Source organism: Gopherus evgoodei, chromosome 5 (assembly GCF_007399415.2).
Source record: "Gopherus evgoodei ecotype Sinaloan lineage chromosome 5, rGopEvg1_v1.p, whole genome shotgun sequence".
NCBI classification, from domain to species: Eukaryota; Metazoa; Chordata; order Testudines; family Testudinidae; genus Gopherus; species Gopherus evgoodei.
In genome coordinates this window covers 147,220,958-147,228,135 of record NC_044326.1, presented here as the reverse complement: position 1 = coordinate 147,228,135, position 7,178 = coordinate 147,220,958, and the positions used below count along the sequence as shown (strand labels likewise).

The 7,178-nt window shown below is 52.6% G+C and overlaps 1 non-coding gene across 1 annotated transcript; it reads right to left on the bottom strand.

The window, feature by feature from the left end:
* Nucleotides 1–615: 615 nt before the first annotated feature.
* TRNAQ-CUG lies at nucleotides 616–687 on the bottom strand. The gene has a single exon. It is a non-coding gene; the product is annotated as a tRNA-Gln (tRNA).
* Nucleotides 688–7,178: the final 6,491 nt, after the last annotated feature.

Sequence of the window (7,178 nt, the reverse complement as noted above, 5' to 3'; positions counted from 1 at the left end):
TCTTACACAGCTGGAGACAGAGAAGTTGAGCTCTGGGGCTTTACCACAAGCGTGGGTGGCAAGTTTGATGAAATTCTGGTGGTGTCCAGAACCCGCCCCCAACACTCCACCCCCACCTGCCTAAGGCTCTGGGAGGGGGCTTGGCAGGGAGGTCTGGGGGTGCAGATCCTGGGCTGGGGATTAGAGTGCAGGAGGGGTGCAGGGTGCAGTTGTAGGAAAGGGTGAGAGGTGCAGACTCTGGGAGGGAGTGCAGAGCTGAGGGGCTGAGGATGCAGGAGGGGGCTCAGGACTGGGACAGAGTGCAGAGAGATGGGGTAAGGATGAGGGAGCTCAGGGCAGCCTGCCGTGCCATTACTAGAGGGTGGGCACTAGCACCCTGGGGCAGCAAACAGCACTTCTGCCCAATATCCCTCTACTCCAGCAGCAGAAGCAGGCAGGGGCATGCTGTTTTTTGTCAGGCAGGGACACACCGCAGCAGTGGGAGGGGTGCCAGGGCCCAGGAGAAGAGACCCGACTCCAAATATTGCTGGAGCAGGGCCCCCAACCCTGAATATTCCTGGAGCCCAAGCACCACAAATGTACATAACCTGCTGCTTATGACCACAAGCCAACAGAAGGTCCCACTGAGATTTGAACTCAGATTACAGGATTCAGAGTCCTGAGTGCTGCCCATTACACCATGGGACCAGCTTGTGCTGCCTTCTCTGCACATCGGTGACCCTCACGGGGCTGGCTTGTGTAAGGGGGCTCTTGGCCCTTTACTAAAACTTAGTGTGTGTGTGTGGGGGGGGGTTGGTTGGCTAGTTCCCAGCACCAATAGAAGGGGGAAGGATCAATGGGAAATCAGGACCCTGAGACTGACAGTCCCCAGGGACAATGGGGAGAGGCCAAAGCTCCAAGTTAGCTGCACTGACAGGCCAGGCAGTGTAATGAGAGAGTCACCAGGCCAGGGGGTCCCATCCTCCATGTGAGCTGGAACTGCCTGGGCGAGAGTGGGGCAGAGCTAAGGAGAGAGCAGGAGCCCAAGAAGAGCCGGGGAGCAGAGCTGCGCAGGTGTTGTGCCAGAAACTGCTGCATGTAGGAATTTGCAACCTGTAGCAGTTACTGATACCTGAGGTTGTTCTTATTTGCTGACTTGTCCTAATTGGCTAAAACTTGACAGTGGTTTCTCTAGCAAAGGCCAGTTCCTGGCCCCTTGGTCCAGACATCCTCCTTCATATCAGGCTCGGGTGACCAGATGTCAAAGATGAAATATCGAGACGCCGGGGGCGGAGCAAAAATAAAAGCTGGAGAGCCCCCCCTCGCCACCAAGCGGCAGTGGCACAGCCCCATCTCCAACCAACTCTCGGTTCCAACTCCCACTACACCCCCAGCTCCCCCATCTTCTCACTCCTGGGCCCAGCCTGGGCTCCGAGCTCTGCAGCCGAGCCATGATCCGGGCCCCTCCTGCAGCTCCTGGGCAAGGGGTGAATCAGGCAGCTCCTGACAGGAGCGTGTCCGCCCCACTTGTGTCTCCGCCTCCCGCCCACCTGGGCCCTGCCTGCTCCGTGCTGCCCCCAGCCCCACTGCGCTGCCCCGCAGGCTGCAGGACTAGAGCAGCTTCTGTGCTGCGCTCCCAGCCATGGCCATGGTCTGTGTGCAAACCTGGGAGGGAGGAAGAATGCCGCGTGCTTGGGGAAGAGGCAGGGCCAGGGCGAGGATTTGGGGAGGGATCCAATGGGGCAGTGAGGAGATGGGGCTGGGGGCAGGGCCAGGGCCGGGATTTGGGGAGGGATCTAATGGGGGAATGAGGGGGCGGAGTTGGGGGGGGGCAAGTATCCCTCCAGACTATGCCTAGGTGCTGGAGAAGAGGACAAAGTTATTTGTTTGTCCAGGGTCCCTATCGGTCGGGATGTGGGACAAACAAGCAAATATAGGGACAGTCCAGATAAAATCGGGACGTCTGGTCACCCTACATCAGGCTTCAAGTTGAGAATCATTTCCCATTCCCGCTCTGTGGGAGGGGAGACTTTTAAACGCGCTCTCTGTGCGACTGCACATGGCTAAGCAAAGAGAACAAACCCCAAATCCCCCCCGTGCTTTGGGAGCCAGGTTTGCGGTGGGAATTCTGTAGTTCAGATGACTTCACACCTGGTCATTGTGATTCTTTACCAGTTTCTCTGGCATTGGGGCAGTTTTTTTCACTCCCAGCTGTGATGGCGGAGTGGTTAAGATGTGGGAGTTGAAATCCAATAGGGTTCTCCTGTGCAGGTGCGAATCCTGCTCACAGCATGGCCTGTGTTTTAGCCAGTCTCTCACCCGGGCAACACCTCTGTACAACCCCCTGAGACACTCTCAATTCTCTCCCCACCCCAAGTAAATCCTGTTCTGCTCCTTTCATGGAGATCCCTGGGGCACCACCTCACACTGTGTCCCTGGTGGGTCAGGCAAACTCTCAGCACCTGAAGCCTCTGCCACTCACCTGGTGCCCCATAGATCAGCCATAGCCCTGGTTCTGCTCCTCTCTCTAGAGTGCGAAGGAAGCCAAGTCAGCGACTCCATGGGAGCTATGGGGCTGCAGAACCAACAGAGGAAAAATAGGTGCTCAACGCCCACTGGCAGCCAGCTCCCTCCCCCCACTACAGGCCTTGCTGACAAGCTCCTCCTCTTCCCCTTCAGCACCTCCCACCTGCCAGTGATCAGCTGTTCAGTGGGGTGCAGGAGGCACTGGGTGGGGAGGGGGAGGAGCAGGGGCTGGAAGAGGTGGGGGTGGTTGAGGAATGGGGCAGGAAGGTGCAGGAAGGGAAGAGATGGGACGGGGTGGGGACTTGGGGGAAGGGGTGGAGTGGGGTCAGGGCCTGAGGAGTAAAAGGGGGAATTTGTCCCACTCCCCTCTAGGGCTGGCCCTGAAGGGAAGCACTGACTATTACAGAGTGTTAAACTGATAGATCTAAAGGTCCCTGGTTCAATCCCAGGCTTTGGCAGGCCCTGTCATCCCTCTTTGTGCAGGGATGGCTTGTTTTCTGGGAGCACAGCAGTGCCTGGACTCAAGGTGAGTTCCTGAGCTTGGGCTCTGTAGTAGGAAAACATAGAACAGGCTTCTGCCCCTAGTTGGCCCACCTAACCTTTAATAATGAGAACTGTCTTTCCCAACATGGTAGGAAGAAAGTGAGGCAGAGTAGTCCTCAGGAATGGTGCCAGAGGGCTGCTGGGCAGTGACAGGCAGGGATTGGGGATGGAAGCTCCTCTGTGCAGGGAAGGGGCATCTGTAAAAGTGACCCCACACACCTCTCCTCCTCTGGGCACCTAGAGCAGAGGCAGCTGGTGCTGACAGCTCCAAGGGAAGGCTTAAAAGCCACAGAGCAACTGAGGTCAGGGCTAGAGGACGGCAGGACCATGCCTAGGTGTGGCCTTCAGGCAGGCACAAAATCACCCAGCCAGGCTGCTCCCTGCCAGGCCGAACACCCACTGAAGGTCACCAGCACCCGAGGCAGCTGCTGATGCTCTGTGGATAACATCACAAGTTGGTAGGAAAGAAGGGCCAGCCCCCATGGTGGGGCCTCTGACTGGTCCCACTCAAGGTGCTCACTTTTGCAGTGGGGCAGGAGATTTTACCCCAAGAGGCTTTTCCTCAGCTGGTAAGAAGCAGAGAAACACCCAGGCTCCGAAGACGCTATGTAGCAAGTAGCCTCCAGTGCAGGGACAGGCGCACACGCTAGCCTGGGCAGCTGCCCATTTTCTCTGGCAAATCGGGAAGGGCAAAGGCTAGACTGGAAGCACCTGGGTCTCATGTCCCAGCCTTTGTGATGCCCATCCCCCAACTCGTTCCCGGGGCTCTAGCTGAAGCCAGAGCATTGGCCTGAGCGGCCAAGAAGAGGTTCCAGCCCTAAAGGGAGCAGAACTTTCAGCACAATGGTAAAACAGCAGAAACACAACCACCAAGGGACTCAAACCTTCAGATTCACACTCAGACACCTTATCCATTAGGCCACATCGTAATGCACAAAAAAAACAACTCCAAGCACTTCTTTGGAAAAGTCAGACATTGTGTTTCTCAGGTCATCTACTGAGGGGGGCCGAGACTCTGTGGGCACAAGAAGTCGAGTTCCCAGCAACACGTGAGACTTAATTCTATGGAGCCAGGTCCAGGGCTTTGGCAGGGAGGCTCAGGCATGGGGGGATTGGGGTGCAGCGGATGGACCAGCTGTCTAGGTGTGGAGATTTAGTCACACTGAGGCACAGAAGGAAGGAGGAGGAGGAATCCTGCTGACAGGCAGTAGATGTGCAGAAAAAGAGGACGGGTTCCTGGGACTTTTTTTGCCTCTCTTTTGCCTACCTGCTAGCTCTTGTGGTGAATGGGAAAAATGGTCTCAACTAGCTCAGTTGGTAAAACATCAGGCTCTTAATTTGAAAATCCAGCGTTCAAGCCCCTGTCTAGACATTCAGCTTTTAAGTGGCCTTGGGTGCCAGGAGCCAAATGATTCCTGGTGCTGTCCACCAGCCACATGCTGATTCCCAGAAGCCATGGCCATTTCCTGGAAAGGTTCCTTTCCTCAGGAATCAGGAGAGAGGCCACATCCACAGGAGCAGGCCTAGCACAAGCAGTCTCTGGCTGGCAGGAAGTGCTGTGGGGCCAGGTGCTGAGAAAGCTCAGAGGGATAGCAGCAGAGCTGAGGGGAAGAGAGACAGAGAAGCAATGAGTACAGAGGGCAAGTGTACAGGGGGTTCAGGTCTGGTTATTGTGGGTGTTGGCCAAATAGGGCCCGTTTCCCCCTGGAGCTTACCTAATTACATCAAGGAGGCACAGAGGACAAGAAGACGGGTACCACACCTTTATTTTCGTTCAGCTGAGCGGGTGTTTCTTCTCGACTAATGCCAGAGAAGAAGAACACACCTTACATGGGCGACATGAGCCCCTTTTATAATCAGCAACAAACAACTTAGTTTACGTCATTATACTGACCCATAGATAACAGGTTACACAGAATACATGGATTATTTTGGGGAGGGGGGTACAGAAAACATCTGTTGTGTATACATTTATCATTTTGAAGGGAGTGTAACGTACATGCCTTGAACCCTGGCATTAAATATCTTTGAGGATACATGAGAAAACAGCTGCATATACTTTTGGGCCAAGCGGGCCAATTAGTAAATAGCTAACATGGTTAAATGTAAGATTAAATGCATGCCCTGTCCTTGATTCCCAGGTCCCGTCTGTCATTCAAATCCCTAGGCCCATCCTTTAGCTAAAAGCAGAAAGAGCCGAAGCTGAAGATGCAGGCCTTTTAATTCTTAGGCCTTTTCTATCAAGTTTCCCCCCCCTTAAAAACATTTTAAGAGCTTATGGGCTTTGCACCTCAGTTCCTTCAGGCTTGTACAGTATCATCATTTGCTGATATGTAACTTGACCAGCCAGCTTGCGGACCACTGCAATTAAGCACGGGGTGAAGCAAGCAATTGTTAATAGGATGGTAATAAAGAGTATAAAAAGGAGGAAACCTTTTCGTAACCATCCCCACTGCGGTAGCCAGGAGGTAAACCAATCCGTGTCCCAACCGCCCCAGGTCTGTACTGGGACATGGGCTATCTTTCTCATTTCCTTGGTTAACTGTTTTACTGCCTGGCCATTATCGTCTATTTGTAAGCAGCAGTTAGATTCATTCAGTTTTGCACAAAGTCCCCCTTCCTCTGCTAGCAAATAGTCAAGAGCTATATGGTGCTGGAGAATTGCGTGTCTCATTTGAGTTGATTGATCGGCCAAGAGGTCTAGTGCTGCAGCTGTTTGATTAGTTACTATTTCCAGGATAGCCTGCAGCCTAATAATTCAATTTAGATTGTAAATTGGTTCCCTGGCCCCGGTTACAAGCTCACTGGGATTCCAGGTGGCCGGTCCATAATGTTTGATGATTCTTTCAGGGGGCCATTCTTGAGCTCCCCAATTTTGGGAACTTCCAGCGGTTAAAGTGGAATCCAAAGACCGTTTTTCTCTAACTAAATCATCATAAACTTCAACTCCCACTTTATTTCCTTGGGCTTGAGGTAATAAAAAGAATAGAGGCCTAATATATCCTATGTAACATATTCCCGACCAGTTTGGAGGCAATCTACGATAAGCATAGGATCCACAGATCCAATAGTGGCCTTTTAATGCCCAGATCCCATTGGCAAAGGGGCCATCCCAGGTCTCAGGAGAATCGGCGGGGCCCGGTTCTTCATAATATAAAGCGTTACCTGATTCTATAGGTCCCCCCAGGAATTTGTCTACATTTGGGTTACAGTAGTCACATTTCCATGCTCCAGCCCCTGCCTTCCATACACAGTTACAATCAAATCTTGGACTATTGGTACTAGCCCAAAATTGTCGAAAATGGGTAACTCGGGTTCCATTAAGGTGTTGCCACGCCCACTGATACCACCGTACCACATGGTGTTTGTCAGTGGTATTGTCTCGCTGGCAGCTTAGGAAGAGGGCATCAAAGTACCCATCTAATCCTACTGCTTTACAGCCCTCGCCCCTGTGATTCCAGTAGGAACATTTTACCCAGCTATTGTTAGTTAGCTTTACATGGGTAAGGTTCCATCGTCCTTGGTACTTAAAACAGTCATACGGGCGACAGTGGGGATCCCAGCAATCAAAGCCCAGAGATAAAGTCCACTCACACTTACTTTCCCCCATATACCTTCCCTCATGTCTTGTTCGATTAAGGCAAAAGACACCTACTCCAGCAGAGTAGAGTCGCCAAGGGCCATGGTTTTCAGTCCACCTTCCCGTTCCCTTATGTACTATGCTTAAGCTACTTAGCCACCATTTAGGCTGTACCGGCTGAGCTACCCAGGGCCATTCATTTAATTCTCCCGGACCGCCACATACCCAGCAATTAGTAAGGTTAAAAGAATCTGCTATTATTTCCCCTAGTTGCATAAACCTATTTTCCCAATCATATGAATAACTGAACATACAGACCAGAAATACAAAGGATGGTTTCATTGTTTCTGTCTTTTAAACAGTCCTTTTAGTCCTTCCAATCCTTGGTACTCCCAGGTAGAGTCTTCGCCTGTGTCACTCCGGAGAGCTGGGGTTGATTTAGCATGCTGCCGCCATCAGCTGGTCAGAGCAACCAGGGCGGGAGGTTGGAATTTAGGATTCTCCCACCAAGGGGAAGTGCTGTTGGATTCATCTAGTGGGGGAGAGTCTT